At 37.7% G+C, this 18,934-nt stretch overlaps 1 long non-coding RNA gene across 1 annotated transcript in view; it reads left to right on the top strand.

Moving 5' to 3' along the window:
• The window catches only part of LOC132426700 (uncharacterized), a 174,113-nt gene extending 155,990 nt beyond the window's left edge, over window positions 1-18,123 (top strand). The window contains exon 4 of the long non-coding RNA XR_009519758.1: window positions 17,997-18,123. This is a non-coding gene — a long non-coding RNA (uncharacterized lncRNA). The remainder of the gene's footprint in view (window positions 1-17,996) is intronic.
• The last annotated feature ends 811 nt before the right edge of the window (window positions 18,124-18,934 follow it).

The following is an 18,934-nucleotide window of genomic DNA, read 5'->3' as shown; positions in this document are numbered from 1 at the left end:
AATAGACTCAAATATCTAGCCTTTCTGTACCGTGTAAAATAAGAAGCTAAAGTACATAAAATTAAATTTATGCTTAGTAATTAATGCTTCAGCATTTAATCTTACTTAGAAATGATCTAGATATTTAGTGAATAGCTATTAGTTAATTTAGCATAGGTCTAAGATGGTAAATTACCAAAAATATTTTGGAAATTATTTTTAAGCAGACTTATTATAAAACATAATTATTCTTATTTTTATTTTTTTATTTTATTTTATTTTTTTTGCCGTACGCGGGCCTCTCACTGTTGTGGCCTCTCCCGTTGCGGAGCACAGGCTCCGGACACGCAGGCTCAGCGGCTATGGCTTACGGGCCCAGCTGCTCCATGGCATGCAGGATCCTCCTGGACCGGGGCACAAACCCATGTCCCCTGCATCGGCAGGCGGACTCTCAACCACTGCGCCACCAGGGAAGCCCAAAACATAATTATTGTTGAAATAAACCAATTATATAAGATGCCTGCTTCCAGTTAGTCCACCTACAGCTTCCTCATGCCAGCAGCCTCCAATCAAAGCATACCTGAAGCTTACCCTGTTTTCCCCTATAAAGACTTCTCACTCCTCTGTCTGCCTTTGATTCTCTGCCAAGTGTGGGTCATGGTGACTGGATCCCTTCTTATAGCAAGCTATGAATAAATACTTGTTGCTAGCTCTCATTTGGGTGAGCTTTATTTACTTCCATACACCCATGAGAAACCATTTATAGTATCTACTTTGCTATTTATGAGCTATTAATATTATCAATGAAAAATCCATTTCTAACATTCATTAAGCCAATTGACCCAGTTTCTGGTACAGCAGGAGATAGATAACTGAGGTATTTGTTATAGTTATGTTTTAGAATGTGGCTTTTCTCATCATGAAAACATCTACAAATAGCAAATGCTGGAGAAGGTGTGGAGGAAAGGGAAACCTCCTACATTGTTGGTGGGAATGTAAATTGGTGCAACCACTATGGAAAACAGTATGGAGATTCCTCAAGAAACTAAAAGTAGAGTTGCCATATGATCTAGCAATCTCACTCCTGGGCATATATCTGGACAAAACTATAATTCAAAAAGATATGTGCAGCCCTATGTTCATAGCAGCACTATTCACAATAGTCACATCACAGAAACAACCTAAATGTCTATCGACAGTTGAATGGATAAAGAAGATGTGGCATATACATACAATGGAATACTACTCAGCCATAAAAAAAGAATGAAATAATGCCATCTGCAGCAACATGGATGGACCTAGAGATTATCATACTAAGTGAAGTAAGTTAGGAAAAGAAAGAAAAATACTATATGATATCACTTATATGTGAAATCTAAAATATGACACAGGTGAACTTATCTATGAAACAGAAACAGACTCACAGACATAGAAAACAGACCTGTGGTTGCCAAGGTGGGGGGTGGGGAAGGGATGGATTGGGAGTTTGGGATTAGCAGATGCAAACTATTACATATAGGATGGATAAATAACAAGGTCCTACTGTATAGCATAGGGAATTATATTCAATATTCTGTGATAAACTATAATGGAAAAGAATATGAAAAAGAATGTATATATTGATATAGGTATAATTGAATCACTTTTCTGTACAGCGGAAATTAACACAACGTTGTAAGTCAGCTATACTTCAATAAACTAAATTAAAAAAAAGAATGTGGTCTTTCTGATTAAATGCTGGCAGACCATAGGTAGAGTGTGAATTGATCAGGGAAACTGATTTCCTTAACCATCTTAATTCCTTTGTTTCCCTTATCTTTCTTAACCAAACCATCAATAAAACCTGTTGGATCTTCCTGTAAAACATAGCTCAGCCCTTCCAGTTTTTTTCACTCCCACCATTACTATCCAGTCCAGGACACCAGCCTGTCTTGCCTGGATTAATGCAATCACCTCTCAACTGGATGTTCCTCATTCTGTTGCCTTATGTATCTAATCTCCACAGAGAAGCCAGAGGAATCTTTGAAAAATGTGTATCACTTCATGTCGGTCCTGTTTAAAACCCTCTGATGGCTTCCCTTTCCATTTAGAATAACATAAAAATATCTTATTTTGGCCTTCTAACCCTTACTTACAGATGCTATCCCTGGCCTCTCTCTCTGATCTCATTTTATTCTGTCTTCTCCTTCACATGATAGTCCATCTTTTTCTTAAACATGTCTGTTTTTTTTCCCCCATTTATACTTGCTCAGGAGGCAAAACTCCCCAGGATCATCCTTGACTTTTCTCTTTCTGCCATACCTCATATCCATTCTATTGATACATTTTATCAACTCTCAAAAGGCATTTAGCCTCTAACCACTTCTTACACCTTCTATCCTAACATCCTGGTCCAGGCCATCATCATCTTTTGCCTTGATTATTGTCATAGCTTCCTACCTGTCTCCTGCTCTACAGTCTAATCAGCAGAAGAGCCAGAGTCAGTCTGTTATATGCATCTCCAGTTACATCATCCTCTGGCTCAAACTTGCCCATCTTGTTAGCTGCTACTCAAAACCTTCCCGTCTCACCCACAGTAAATGCAGTTGCCCGGGTTGCCCTATGTTACCATAGGCATGGAAGGCTGAACCAGCTCTCCTCTCCACCCTGGTATTATCTCCTCCCACTCTCCCTGTCATCCATTTGCACTCCTGTCAAATGGGCCTTATTGTGGTTCCTTTACTATTTCCGTCACCTTTCTCTCTCAGAGCCTTTGTACCTTCTGCCTCGAATGTTCTTTCCCCAAATATTTCCATGGTTCCCGCCCCCCGCTGCTCATTTCTTTCAAATCCTTGCTCAAATGTTACCAGATAAGTGAGAACTTCTCTGACCATCCTATCTAAAATAGGAAGCTGTTCTCTGATCACCTTATATTCAGTAACCCCTCATTCTCTAACGTGACTTGTATCCCTTATTCTACTTAATCTTCCTTCTTAGAATGTCTACTATTTGACATATTATATATTTACCTATTTGCTATTGGTTTATGGTTTATCTCCTTTCAGTGAGATATTTGTTCCATGAAGGCCTGGACTTTTCCTGTTTTGTTCACACTTTATGTCCTGTACCTACAACATCACCCAAACCTAGTAGGCACTTGATGTTTACTTGTTCAGTGAATGAATATAACACTGGACTTTTCAAATATGTGAACCTTTTTCTTGATTAAACCAATCTAAATTGCATTTTCATCCTTTGCAACAGGTTTACAACCTTGGCACTTTTGGCATCTTAGGCCATATAATTCCTTGTTTTGGGGGGTTGCCTTGTGCTGTGTAGGCTGTCTACCAGCATGCCTTCCCTCTACTCACTAGATGTTAGGAACAAGCTCCCAGGGGTAACAAGTGAAAATATCTCTAGACATTGTCAAATATCCACTGGGGACCAAATTTGCCCATGGTTGAGACTCAGCTTAAATATCATTGCCATTAAGGTTTGACTGATTTTTCTCTCTGTCTGAGTTAGCTACCCTTTATCTGTGCTTTTATCGTAATTTGTGTGTATCTCCCTCTCTCTCTCTGTGTATCTGTGTGTGTGTGATTGTTTTGTATGTATCTATATTGTAATTATCTCCTTAATTGTCTATACCAACTGAGTGGTGACATCCTTGAATGAAAGAACTCTGGCTTTTAATCTCTGATTCTCAGGTATTTAGCACTGTTCTAGTACACGAAGGTATGAATAAGTGTTTTTGAATGATGGAGTGAATGAATGGCACTCATTTTCCTGGCTAGGTAAAGGCACTGAAAACAGATTTGATATAAGCCTCCACATTTGGTAGTCAAGAAATCAACTAGGGCTTTGACAATCCTATGATAAATAAACAGAACTGTAGAGCAGAAAATTCTGAGAAATGAAGGGCAGTGAAGATTAGAGCTGAGTGCCCACTGTAGGGAAGTAACTCATATCAAAGAGAATCATTCAGAAGTCTGTGCAAGCATGGCTGCTATGGGCTATTTGAATAATTTAGGCATTTCTACATCTAGTGCACCAGGGGTGGGTAATTTTCTGTTCTATTTTTCCAGAGAATGAGATGAAGCTATCACTGACGTTATTTCAAAAATGTTCCTGAAAAGGGAAATCTGAGATAAGTGATACAGAAACAAGGTTGTGACTCATTTGTTTTAGATATTGGTGAGCTGTTTAAATGAGAGTAGCAGCAATTTGGTTCTCTTATTTGGACTATTTCACGGAAAGTAGGAAGTGCAACTTTATATTTTTTGAAGTTCTTTTGGTTCTTCTGGTTTGATATTCTTTCCTGCTTTGCAAAGATAAATAAGTAAAGCTTGCGTACTTTATTCTGCATTATTTTTTCAAATGTCCAAATAGATTTAGCATTTTGATAATAACTGGAGCTAAAGTGAAATTTAAAATCACAGAAATGTTTCTAATATCTTCATCGAAAGAGATTTAAGTATGCATATTTTCAGGCAAAAGAGGAATCTGCTGTGTATGTAAAATATATTTCTGGTGATCAACATTAATGGGAGTAGAAGATGCAAGCCTTCCTTTAACCCTCAACTCAAAAACTTCACATCCATTCTGTGGGAAAATGGAGTGGAAGAGAAATAAAACATGCCTGGAAAAGATAGAATAGTCTTTGCTCATCAAGATTGAGGAGGTAAACTCATATCCTTCCCACCCCTGGAAATTTTAGGGAGCACTTCTTTCACATGCCTAATATCACTTTATCCTTAGAAAATCCTGTGGAATGAACAAGACATATTTTTGTCCCCATTTTATAGTAAAGGAAAATGATATCTAGAGTGATTAAATGACTTCAATAAAGCCATGGCTCTGGTAAGGATGTATCCATTTAGCAGAAAGTAGCCATCCAGTCCCACTTTATGAGGCAGACTGAGCTCCCCTATTGCCCAACTCACTTCATGTACACGTGGAGTGATCTTTGCTGCAGAACCCTTAGGAGGCTCATTGATGTTCATGATCAGATTTCATGAGCTGCAGAGGAATTAGGAAATGGATCACTATGGGGGAGGTCCTTACACATACAAAGAATCCACTGGAAACACGAGTGAGTTACCTTCTACTGCCTCTTCCCAGCTTTGTGCTTCAGAACATGCCCTAGAAGGAGGAGAGATCAGATGACTCATTTCCTTTGATGACTAGTGTATGGTACTTTAGGAAATTAAAATAGAATGGCCTAAGTTTAGTGTAATATCAAACTGCCATCTCCAAATGGAATCAGAAACTATAGCCCAAGAATCATGATCTTGTTTTTGGTGTCCCTATTCCCCTTCTACATATTTCTGTATGGCAGCTAACTGTAAAGGGCTTCAGATGAAAATAGCTACACGGAGCTGGGAAGCTGAAAACACTAGATTTAAAAAAAAAATTTATTAAAATATAGTTGATTTACAATGTTGTGTTAGTTTCAGGTGCACAGTAAAGTGATTCAGTTATACATATATAAATATATATATTCTTTTTTAACATTCTCTTCCATTATAGATTATTACAAGATATTGAGTATAGTTCCCTGTGCTATACAGTAGGTCCTTTTTATATATAGTAGTGTGGATATTTTAATCCCAAGCTCCTCATTTAACACCCCCCACCTTGGGTAACCATAAGTTTTGAAAATACTAGATTGACTTGAAAGAAGAAGGAAAAGTAGTTTGACTCTCTACTGCCTGCTGCTACAAAGAAAAGAAAATTTGGTGAACCAGCCCCAATCTGCAGGATATTTTGGAACCAGAGTGAGCACACAGGAACTCCAGCACTACCAGCTGTCGTCAGCAAGCTCAGAGTTGAGTGGTATTTTTCTCCAAGTTCTGGCATAAGCTCAGCTAGAGAAGTGTTACCTAGTGGCCTTCCTGTCTCCTCTGTTTACTCCAAATTCCATCCTAAAACAGGTTGAACCTTTAAAAAGTGAAGTGTGTGGAAAACTTTTGTTATGCTCCTTATTACGCAGTTTTACCATGTTTTAATGTTTTCTCTCATGCTTTATCAAATGCCAACAACGTCAGCATAAACAACAAAAACCTAAAGCAGCCATATGAAATTTGTGACTACTGTTGCTATAAAGTGATAAGATATACTATTTCCATCAGTTACTCATTGTATTTATTATCTTAGTGCTGAACAGGTAATAACTGCTTAGTAGATATTTGTTGAATGAATGAAAGAATAAATGAGTTACTATCAGAGCCTTTTACTATTTCAGGCACTGTGTTATGTGCTGGGATGTTTTAGTAAGTCAAACAGACAGGGTCTGTGCCTTTCAGAAGTTTGGAGTCTACTGTAGCACATACCCATTGATGATCATACACATATATAAACTGTGATTAGAACTGTGAAGGAAAATTATCTCTTTGAGAAAGTTTTCTACATTCTTTAGAAATAGGAAACGTTTTGTTGCCTTGAAGAAATGGTTTGATTCTCCTTATATAATTGATTAAACTTGATTAATTTCCTCTTTTTATTCTATTTGCCAAGAAACTCAGAACTAATTTGAGTCTAATTTCAGAAATTATGATGTGTTCTCATTTTATTGATCTTAATATTCTAGTCATTCATTTATTCATTCCATAAATACTTATAGAATACCTACTATGTACCAGGCTGTGTATGTATGCCAGGCATACATTATTAAACAAAACAAACATGGCCCTTAGCTCTGTAGAGGTTACAAAAGAAATTAAATAGTAATTACATTTAAAATATAGTAACCACAGGTGAAAAGTCTTACAGGGCTAGGGGAAGCATGGTACTATGGGAGAGAATGATGGAGAAGGAGAAGGAAGACTTCTTATTCTCAAAGGAATTGATTTTTTTTAACCTTTTTATTTTATATTGGAGTATAGCAGATTAACAATGTTGTGATCGTTTCAGGTGCACAGCGAAGCAACTCAACCATACATATACATGTATCCATTCTCCCCCAGACTCCCTCCCCATCCAGGTTGCCACATAACATTGAGCAGAGAGGAACTGATACTTTGAATGGTGAATTGAAAGATGAATTATGCAGATGATGAGAGAGACAGTGTGTGTGTGTGTGTGTGTGTGTGTGTGTGTGTGTGTGTGTGTGTAGGGGAGGTGGCTTGAGAGCTGGGAGTGTGTAGGGCCCAGTGAACCAGTGCAGGCAAAGGAAGCATAACATCTCTTGATGTGGAAAGATCTAAAAGAAAGCCCAGTTGGTTGATGCTTATTGAGCTAAAGGGAGAGGGGCACTAGATGGCATTCGGAGGTCATGCAAAGCTTGGAAGGCTCCTTTAAGGATTTGATTTTTATCTTAAGATTATTAAAAAGCTATTGAAAGGTTTTCATGGGAGAGGTGACATGATTAGAATTTATTATGTTTAAAATAAATTAAACATTAATTTATTATGTTCATAATAAATTAAAATTTATTATGTTTACTCTCTCAGCTGCCCGTGAAGTAGATTAGAAAGCAACAAACAAGTGGGGAATTAAAAAAAAAATTACTAAAAATATTGCTATCAACCATTCATGTTAATATTTTCACTAATGTGTACGATGTTGTAGGCTTTTTGTTTAAATTTATGCTTTTTATTACCATAAGGAACATTCTCTCTTGTCCTATTGTAGTTGTTTTAAATAGTCCATTTAAACAGGTCATTGAATGTTGTCAGGGATTTTTTGGAGAGGAGCTTTGAAGGTAGATGACTGAAAGGAGAAAAGAGTAATGGGAAATAAGAAATGGTGTGAGAAAAAAAAAAAGAGGCTGAAGACACCAAAAGCATTGTTTTATAAGTTTGTTAATGGCTGGCCATGCATACCTGAACTTGACTGGAGATGCAGTCCTTCTCATTTTTGTTCACCTGGGCATACAAAAGCCTCATTAATAGTAGGACATTAATATATGTTTGTAGAAATAATTAACTAATTAATTAAGACATTCTTATCTTTTCCCAAAGTCCTTGCACTCCATAAAGGAAGCTATATTGGGGAGATTTTTCTTCTTTTCCTTTCCCCTGACTTCTCTCTCTATTAGAGCAGAGCTGATCATGAAGTCCACGATGCTATGGATCTTGTCGTTTGTTTTTGGTGGGAAGGGCAATAAGGCAATTAATATAGCAATATGACCTTTTCCTTTTCCCATGATGGAATTGATTATGTTTCTGTGGGTTCATTTTTGGTGCAACTTTATATACTCTCTTTGCCTGGAAAAAAGCCAACTCTGAAGTTTGAAATGCTTAAATTCCATGATAATTTCCTTAAGAAAACTGACGAAGAGTGTGCCTGCATATGAATTCGTGTTTTCAGCAAAGGCAGAGGAGAATGTGGTCTGCATTTCAGTCATGCTGTCACTTAGGTGGCTTGTTTGCTCTGAGAGTGGCTCTAACTGGCTTATTAGTCCCTCACACATATTTGTCAATGGTATCTCATTAGGGAGTTGCACAGTGTTGGACAAGAAGTGCCGCAGGCTATCTTTCAACTCTCGATCACATCCTGACCGTCCAGTGAAAACCTTTAAAAAACACACTCCATCTACTTCACATACAAGGTACCCACAGCCAAATTAAGATGCTAATGACTGTGCTGATGACTCCAGAGTAAAGATGCTAGAGTGCTACTGAGAAGGAAATGTTTCTCCACTGCCATATCTATTTAGAATATTTCAAGCAACTGGACATTTTATTTTTGTGAAAAGTCTCTGGCTCTGTACGTTTTCAATACAGAAAGATACATTTTATTTTTTCATCACTGAAGACTGTAATAGTTGTGATGGGTCAGATATGAAAATGGAGTGTTCTGAATATCATCTCAATATCTTCCCTCCAACTGTATGAAGCTGCTCTTGACCTTCTGACCTCATCACAACTCCTCTGGGAGAGGACATTCAGATATCTTATCTAGATCCCAGGCCTTCTTAGTAGCCCTTCATTCCTGCCCTCTCTAGCGAATCAGAGCCTCTCTAGTGGCTCATATGTTTCCACGAAGCTGTGCCTTACTCCAAAATATCTTCCTTCAATGACATAATAAATTATTCAATAAAAAGATAGCTTAGTATAAATTTATTACAAACTTCCTATCTTTATATTCTAATCTTCCCATCCTTCACCCCACATCTGTTCCTTCACCAGTTTTCAGTGGCACCTCCATCCACCATCAAGAGAGAAGCATGGATGTCATCCTCGATACCTCTATCTTTTCCATTCCTCACATCTGACCATCACATCCTGTTAATCATACTTTTAAAATATCTCTTCAGTCTGAGCTTTTCTTTATTTCCATGGTTACTGCTCTATTTCAAGACACATTTTCTTCTAAATGGACTAATAGAGTGGCCTCCTAATGGGTTAATATCTACACCTAAAAATGAAGAGTTTGCTAAGACAATATAGCACCAGTAAGTTTAAAAAATTCTCAGGAATAAACAATGACAGATGTTCATGATTTTGCAAAAATTAAACCTCAAATCCCTATTGGAATATTGAAAGTGTATAAGAAATGTTGAGTAAATGCGGACCCATGACATTCTCTTAGATGTGATAGATACCTATTCTCTTTCTGTTTCATATTTCTAGTTCAATCCCAATTAAAGTATCATGAAGATTAAGTTTTAGATTTCACAAAAAATATGTCAAATAGGACACAAATAGCTCTATATACAAGTGAATGCTTTGTAAAATAAGCCAAAGAGTATTTGGAAACATAGCCAAACTCAAAACCAAGAGAGAGAAATCGCCATGAGACAGAAAAGAAGAAAACATGCAACATCAGAGCTGTGAGCAGGGGCTTCTGCCAACATCACCATGGGGTTATTAAAAATATATTGAGATATTAACAGCTTGGTTCTGTGTTTTAGATACACACAGAAGGAGAAATGTTTAACCATAGATCTCAAGTTCCTAGGGAACTAGTACTAAGCTTCTTGCCTAAAGTCAGAATCATCAAGGGCTGCCCCATCCCTGAAATGAACACCAGAAAACTCCAACCTTAGCCTATCAGAAACAGCAAGAAAATTTACCTTCCATTAGCCTGTCCATGGGGGGCAAAATACCCTTGAAAAATGAGAACTTCAGGATTATGTGAGTTGCATGTGAGGGATCAAGAAATTAAGAGCCAGTGAAATACCTGGGACTTGCAGTGTTGAGCACGAAAGTGCTGGTGTCAGACATTTTCTCAGTCCAGAGCATATTTGACTTACCAAAAAAGGAATACAGAATGACAGGATGAAGATGAGCTCCCAGTGAAAGTGTTCACATCACACAGAAGGAACCATTGTGGGAGAGAATCACAGATCCAGTAAGTGGAGAATTTAGATGCTTAGAACTAGAAATAACAAGTCTGAAAAAAAAAGTTCATAATGTTTATTTAAATTATTCAAAGAGATAAAAGAACAGTAGTCATAAGATAGGAACCAAAAATGTATAAAAGGAATTAGAAAGTTTTAAAAGGTCTATATGTAAAAAATATTCTGAATGCAAAGACTGAACGGTAAACTAAACAGCTGAAAAGAGAATTTATGAACTGGACAGTAAGTCTGAGGAAATCACATAGACTGCACAATTGGGAGAGAAAATGATGGAAAACGTTAAAATATTAGTTAAGGAATATGGAAGCCAGAATGAGAGCCAATACGTGTCTAATAGGCATTATTTTCATTAGTCATGGTTAAGAATTTCCAAAAGTGAAGAAAAACAAATTCTCAAATAGAGGGAGTATCTTGAGTTTCAAGCAGGAAAAATATGAAAATAAATCTCACACAAAGAAATCATGGTAAAATGGAATGATTTTAAAAATAAATTACTATAAAAGTTATCAGAAAGGAAATAAAGATTACTTATAAGTATACATTTTAAATTTGCAACATACTTCTCATCAGTAATAATAGATCTCAAAATATAATGGGTCTACATCCTCAAAATGCTGAATACTGTTGAATGATAATTTAGATTTTAAATTAAATGTGCATGATTTCATTAAAGTTGGGTCTGAATAAGTGAGGTTATTCTGTGGATTTTAAAAAAGTCTCAGTGGTCTAACACAATGAAAGTTTCTCATTCGTTTCGGTTTGCTGCAGGAACACTCCAGGTTAACTTTTCTCCATACATTGGCTCCTTAATTCTGGCTGCTCAAATCTCTTGGTTCTAGAACCTCACCATGAGGCTTCCATGTTTTTTGCAGCAGGAGAGGAAAGGACATAAAGAACTTTCACCTGTTTCTTTTCTGCTTCAGTCCAGAATTGATATGTCACTTCTATTCACAGACCATTGGCCAGAACTAGTCAATTAGCCCCATCTAGTTTTAAGGAAAATTAACATTGGGAAGTGTTGTCGTTCACTTGCCTGGAAAGAGAAGCAAAACAGATATCGTGAGCACTAATAATGACTACCATAGTTCAGCTCTCTTGTCACCAGATCTTAGTTCACAGTTCTACCCAAACACAGAGCTTACTAATCCCCTTTTTAACTGAGAAAACCCAAATGTCTTATTCAGTCACAGGATTATAGTCTAAGTCCAGGATCTCTGGAGGATGCAAAGTAGTCCCTCAATTAGATCCAGGTATAGCTCTTCTTGGCCTAGGGAACTATAACACACAGTTCTCCACTCTTAAAACACAACGTATGATGGTGGAATGAGTTTTGCTTACATACAATAAGTACTTCCATTTAGAAATGGGACTGATATAAAATACACAGTAGTCACTGGTCTGTAACAACTCTGAAATCCTGATGGCAGATATTAGGAGGACACTGTAATCTAGTGGTGGGGAATGTTCCTTAGTTAGGCCCTAATCGGACCTCTGAAGCAGCTCTCTTACCACTGTGGCTCTACCTTATGGTGAGGTGCTTCCTTTTTATTACATATCCCCTTTGGCCACATCTGAAGTGCTGTCGTGAAATACGCCCTCCTTGGGAGGTATACTGCTTTCTCATTCTACTACCTGCTCAGAAAAAGGGTTATTTTATTTTATTATTCTTACTTTTTATAAATTTATTTATTTATTTTTATTTTTGGCTGCGTTGGGTCTTCGCTGCTGTGCGCGGGCTTTCTCTAGTTGTGGCGAGCAGGGGCTGCTCTTCATTGAGGTGTGCCGGCTTCTCATTTCGGTGGCTTCTCTTGTTGTGGAGCACGGGCTCTAGGTGCACAGGCTTCAGTAGTCGTGGCTCACGAGCTCTAGAGCACAGGCTCAGCAGTTGTGGTGCACGGGCTTAGTTGCTCCACAGCATATGGGATCTTCCTGGACCAGGGCTCGAACCCGCGTCCCCTGCATTGGCAGGCAGGTTTTTAACCACTGCGCCACCAGGGAAGTCTGAGAAAGGGTTATTTTAAACCTTGAACAGTCACATGAATTTTTAGTTCAAGCTTTTAGTATAACTGTCAAAATTTGTCGGACTTCATTTTTATTTGGTTGAAGTCAGTTCCATATGCCAGTAATTACCTCTAGGGTTCTTTTCAAAGTAATATTCTCCAGCTATGCTCTATATTTTTGCTTTCTTCTCTGCATATTTTTTTCTCTCTCAACTTCATGAGGGCTAAAATGCAGATGTCAGGCCCCTGAAGAGTAGGTAATCCTTTATTTTCACTTTTGTTCTGATTAATTTTATCCAGTTGAAAGGTTTTATGGGATATTTTTCCTCAGTGCCTTTTTTTTTCTATCTTACATTTTATTGCTTGTAACACAGGAAGATTTGATTTTTCTAACATTGCAATGCCATGAATTTCTGAATTGCTGGCCTTCATAGATAGACAATCTAAATTTTAAAACCATGAACTTAAACTGGTGCCAGTCTGCAAATTTGTGAGATTATCTTGAGCATCGTTCAGGATTTTAGATATAATCCTGGAAAAAACTAAGAGCTGTATTGATCCAGGCCATGGGTTGTTCGCCAGTTGTGATAGAATAATTGGGAAAAGGAGTTGCTTATATAGATAAGACAGTGTCATACACAATGGGGTAAAGAATCTAAGCTGAGTTAGATCAGAAGAGGACATAGCAAAGGGTCTGAAGAAAAAATAAAACATCAGATGATTGACTTTCTCTATGGAGAGGAGGACAAATAGCTTTTCTTTTCATGGATCATGGGTCTACCTTCATGGAGGTTGACACAGTGCAGAATTGGGCAGCTGAGATTGTAGTTCCAGAAGGTCTATTAATTTATCTGCACAGAAACCAGCATTAAATATTGATGTACTACCCCTCATCTCTCACCCAGAGGACTCCTAAAGTCTTCAGAGAAGACTGTTCTTCCTGGGGGTGTTGCTATGGTTTACTGGCTGCTCTTATCCTCAGATTATTGGGAATCCAAAATATTTCTAGCTGCTTGGATCACAAAGACAATGCAAATGTGATAGAGATAAAATGAGAAATGAATGTACCTTGGGCAGGTGTCATTGTGAATCACCTCAAATATTTAGAGAAAGTACCAGACAAGTAGTACATGGGGAAGACAAAGCCCAGGCAAACGTAACTCCTGAAATAGCTGATTGAGTACAAGGAGACTAGTTCTGGACCAGGCCATTTGTAAAACCACAGAGTCAATGTGATTATCAGCACTATTATATGTGGATTACAGTGTTATGTATGAAGACTAATCTGAAGTATTGGAGTATTAACAATGGAAAATAATATCTTGACATAGGAACCTGATACACTGTGTGACTTATATCACCCCTTAGGGTAATAACACAGCTGTTAATATTTTATACATTGGAGTCTCCTGAAATATGCTCATGAAAGTTTGTCTCCCAACTCAACCCCTACCCCACCTTAGTACAAAATATTCTATTTTTTGAAAATAGAATTTTCTATTTTCAGTTTGTCTCCCAACCCAACCCCTATCCCACCTTAGTACAAAATATTCTATTTTTTGAAAATAGAATTTTTTGAAAATATTCAATATGGCAGGAACAGGCTGGGTGTATACTATAGACAAATCAGGGTCCAAGCCATATCCATATTTCATTCTTTTTGCTTAGACCCAAAGTACAAAAGGAAAACCAAACTCTATTATTTTATTCAAAAATAGAAATGTTTATGACAGAGAGAGGGAAATAGAAAGTGTACCCTGAGCTAGTCTTAGTACTAGGATGAATAAAATAATCGCATTTCTGTCTAACTCATCTTTAAGTCATACTTTCTTCACCTAATTTAAAGCTGTTGTTAGTGAGCAAAAGTGGATACACAGCTTTCTGCTATGTATAGTTAAACAGGGAATCTTCAACGTTTCCCTGAATACAATCAAACCTATATAAGCTAGTATCATATAAATACACCATCTTCAGCACAGATGGTTTCCATGCAACACGTTAAGTCATTGGCTATGTGGTTTTTACAAATGGTCTGGTCCAGAACTAGTCTTGTTTTCAATCAGCTCTTTCAGGAGTTAGGTTTTCCTGAGTTTTCTCTTCCCCATCTACCACCTGTCTGGTGGGAGTAAGTCACTCTCTTCCCCTTACAAATCCAAATGGAGAATGTCAACCCTGATATGAGGTCAAGAATCAGTATAGATTCACATTAGGACATCGTATCTTGCCAGAATGCATAAAAGCCCATTTTGTTTTCTAGTTCTTGATGCAGATTTCTAAAAGGAATAAAATTAATGAGAATATTGGATTCACAGAAATCTGAGTCAGGTCTATGGATGCCAGCATTGTGATTATGGGGTCATCCTTGACAATCACAGAGATGGTTTTTAAGAGTTCCCTCAAATTGCACATTACAATTTTTTCCTATAATCTTGAATCAGCTCAGAAAGCTTATTAATTGCTCGAGCTACTCCAAGCTTGTTTGGGTAGAAAATCACCCTGAAACCTATTAGCTCATTCTTCTCTCAGCATGGCCAGTTATACAGACCTGAGTATCAGTTCCAGAAAAGTTATTTTTTAGGATGTCATTCAATATTTCATCAATTCCCAGAACACTTGGTGGCTTGGAAATATCCTCCATAATCTTTCTTCCCCCTGAAGTGTGTATAAACAAATCTAATTCCTTGTTAGATGCTAATTGCAATTGCCATATAACTGTGTTTCTGAAACTTTCTAAGAACATTACCCATATGTCAGGGTCTTTCTCTAATTGCCTGGTTATCCTAATGAGAGGATTATTTTTTCTTCCTCCTGCTGACTCCACCCCATCCATTTGTAAGCTAAATATCTACTGAAAAATTTCTTCAGTGTAACTAAAAATTACCAGCATCGGACCAGTGATAATAATTTTAATAGGTAGCTCTGTAAAAGCATCATTAGTATAGGTTGTGTGAGGCTGGAAATTCTCCCTCATCTTTGGTATATTTCTGCATTAACTCACTTTATATGGTAGCTGAAAAACCTTCTGGAAAACCAACAAACAAACCCAAGTGAAATTGATTAATGTTTATATATAAACATCTCTGAAAGTCTTTGGGTGTGTGAGGATGCAAAATTTCAAGGAAGAACCTTAAGAGTTGATGAGGGAGAATGTAGGCTGAGAGAAGAAAATTGGTGTTCCAAGCTGAACTAAAATCCTTAAGGTTGTTGGAGAATAATGGTTCTGCATGTAGTGCAGGGACTCTTATTTTAACATGACCCAGTGTAATGGACACTGTAGTATGCTGCTGAGAACCCCCGCTTCAGGACCATCCCCCAGCTGACAAAATATTAACTGCCAAGGACTCATAGCTGAGTCTGCTTCCTAGAACCACTCTTGGTACCAAATATCTTGGGGTGAGTCCCTCTATGGAAATTACCCTCAGCAGAGGGGAGTTGCCTTGGTCAAGGTTATACTCTGGTTCCTGTGGGATTGGCTGAGGCTTCTGTTGCAATACACCTTTGTTCATTTTCTCTTTCTTTAATCCCATTTCTTTCACTTGCTTATCGGTGACAAGAGATTAGGAGATCACAGTCCCTAATAGACATTCTGCACCAAATCTCTGGTCCATAAATAGGTCCATCATTGCTGGTAATCTGAAGTTGTGCTGCTGATATTTTTATAGCATATATTAAGTCATTTACTTGGGTAATTCTTACACTTGGGAAAGGAGAACACTCAAATATTTCAAGGACCGTTGGACGTAGAGTCTCAACTGACGTCGATACCTGGGAACCCAAAGTGTCATCATAATCCCCTGGTTAGAATCAGAGTGTAGGTGGGCCAGGTGATAAATAAAGTTCTGCCCAAGTTTGTCAAAAAGCATGTCCACTAGGGACCATGGACCAGTAGTCATTACCCAGTTCCTGAATACAAAATTAGAGTAGATGTACTTAATATTTGGCAGAACACCAATATTGGTTTCTTAGCCTGTGGATTAAGACTTATTATGGTGGGTAAGATCAGTTTCTTCCTCTGCCCAGTCCTGGCTTTTCTTCCTCTCTTTCAGACAGTGGTGTGCTGGTAACTGTTCAACAATAGAATCTCCCTGTGTGTGTGTGTGTGTGTGTGTGTGTGTGTGTGTGTGTGTGTGTGTGGTGTGTATGTGTGTGTGTGTGGTGGTGGTGGGGACACCCTTATTTGTTGCATTTGCCAATTTCCAAGACATAAATTCCCACTATGGCCAATTTTAAACTACCAACTGGACATCATTGAACACAGAGGTGCGAAAAGATGCACATAATTGCTTCTTGCAAGTTGGTACAGGTTGGCTCCAGCACACCACTGCAGATGTTGTTTCTGAGTCTACTCCTCAATAACCCCCCAAAATGAAAGTATCTGTCTCAGAGTCCCTTTCTGAAAAAAGCTATCCAAAGCATCCAGCCATTTCTCATTACGCATACAATTTGGTGGATTATGTAGAAACCCAACACATACTGTGGGATGTAGTCTTAAGGAGCTCCATGCAAGGCAGGAATATTCACTTCCATACCCATTTTAGAGGAGGGACAAGCAGCAATCCCTAATGAAGCAACTGTGGCGTTGGTGGTGTGGATTGTGTAGAGGAATATGCTCGGCATGACATGTGTCTTAGCAAAGTAGTAGGTAATGAGTCTGGAGCAAGTGTGGGTAGCGGCCTGAGCCAGCAATGGGGCACTGGAGCTGCCAGACTACCTATATTAAAAGATGTTTTGATGTTACAGGCAGCAGCATGTGATACTGGCTGGAAAAATATCAGTGCTGAGATCTGGGGACTTTGTGTTCTACAGTGGTAATAGTAACTATATTCTAGGTTCTGTGCTATGCTTCTTATATACATAATACATACTGTAATATATTTAATACATATACTGTGATGTATACACCACAATCCTGAGAAAAACACTAAAATGTGGGTGGAATTATTCTCATTTTATAGATGTAGAAACTAAGATGGAGGGAGGTTAAGTGATGTTAAGTGAAGTTAAGTGACCTATATATTCCTTAAAATAATAAATGAAGAAAAAATAGAGTGACTAAGGAAAAGTAAGTTTAAATGTCTGAACTATTATTTAATCCTTTGTGTAATTTGTATATAGGAAAATATATTTTAAAGCATAAGTAAAAGCCATTTTGCTGTTTTCCACAGGGTCTGGGAATGCAGCAGTGGGAAAGCCAGTCCTTGTCAAGGTCCTAAACAGTCTTGGGTTTAATTTCTCATTGATTTGACTTAGCTCACCAGGGTGATGCTTTGTCTTGGGAGAGTAATAATCTGCATCAAGCAAATTGATAATTGGTATCTTTATAGAACAGAATATAAATGGATCAATTTGGAGATCTATTTGGAGAAATGACAGCGTAGAATATCTGTAATTGTTGATCAGTGCATTCTCTTTGCCTTAGAAACAATTATTTAAGAAATAAAATCAATTTCAGATGATAGTATTTGGTAAGTAGAGGGTCAAAATAAATATAGCAGTATGGTTTTATATCACTTTATATATTATAAATTATAATTCATATAATTATAATGAACTACAATCATCTTATCAGTCAGAGGACTTCTCCCCTTATCAATCTTGTTGGAGCACATTCTTCAGTATCCACATGCAAATATTCTTTTAATTACCCAAATCATTGGCATTATCACATCCAGTATTATAGCTTATGTTTCATTAATTATACTTTTTTTAAATTAATTTATTTATTTTTGCAGTATGCGGACCTCTCACTGTTGTGGCCTCTCCCGTTGTGGAGCACAGGCTCCGGACGCGCAGGCTCAGCGGCCATGGCTCACGGGCCCAGCCGCTCCGTGGCATGTGGGATCTTCCCGGACTGGGACACGAACCTGTGTCCTCTGCATCGGCAGGCGGACTCTCAACCACTGTGCCACCAGGGAAGCCCACAAGTTATATTTTAATGAGGTTTTTTTATGGGAAGATAGTTTCTTATGGATAGTCCCATATGTGTACAGAAATATTATGATCTTGTAATGAAAGATTAAATAAAAAGGTGATTTGAAAACATGAGGCATTGTCTACATACAATATGCCCACTCATTCACCCCTCTATTCCATAATCTAAGAATCTGTGGACTGAATCTCATATTTATTTGAAAGATTCTTTTCCCCTTTATTCTGAACGGTCTATTTTTATTTGCTGTATTAAATATCATCATGAAATCAATAATAAATATACTTAAGAATATTAACAAAGCAAGGCATGTACTACCCCATCTGACTTAGAAAATGCTTACTTGTCAATCTTCAGTAACTCACATTTCAGTGGATCACCCTGTTCTAAGGAAGTAGCTAGTTTTCCATGGTGTGACATCTGCAAAAATGAATCCTACTTCCTTTGCACAGAGACAAAGAGATGAGTATTACATGGATTTTCACAGTAAAATTTGAAATTTCAGTAGCTACTGTAAAAGCCTATATCATTGACATTTCTGATTAAAATGGTAGGTTGTTTTACCCCTGAATGATTAATACTGACAACATGCTTTTCCACATGTATGTGAGTTTTGCTATAAAGGGAACATATTGTCCAAAGAGTACCACAAATTAATGTGTTCTTCCTACCAATTTCACCTTTGCACTCCACCACATCCCCTTTAAGAAAACCAATACAACAGTTTTTGAGTTTGCAAAT

This window comes from Delphinus delphis, chromosome 6 (assembly GCF_949987515.2).
Source record: "Delphinus delphis chromosome 6, mDelDel1.2, whole genome shotgun sequence".
In the NCBI taxonomy this organism is placed as follows: Eukaryota; Metazoa; Chordata; class Mammalia; order Artiodactyla; family Delphinidae; genus Delphinus; species Delphinus delphis.
This window is presented reverse-complemented; position numbering and strand designations above follow the sequence as displayed.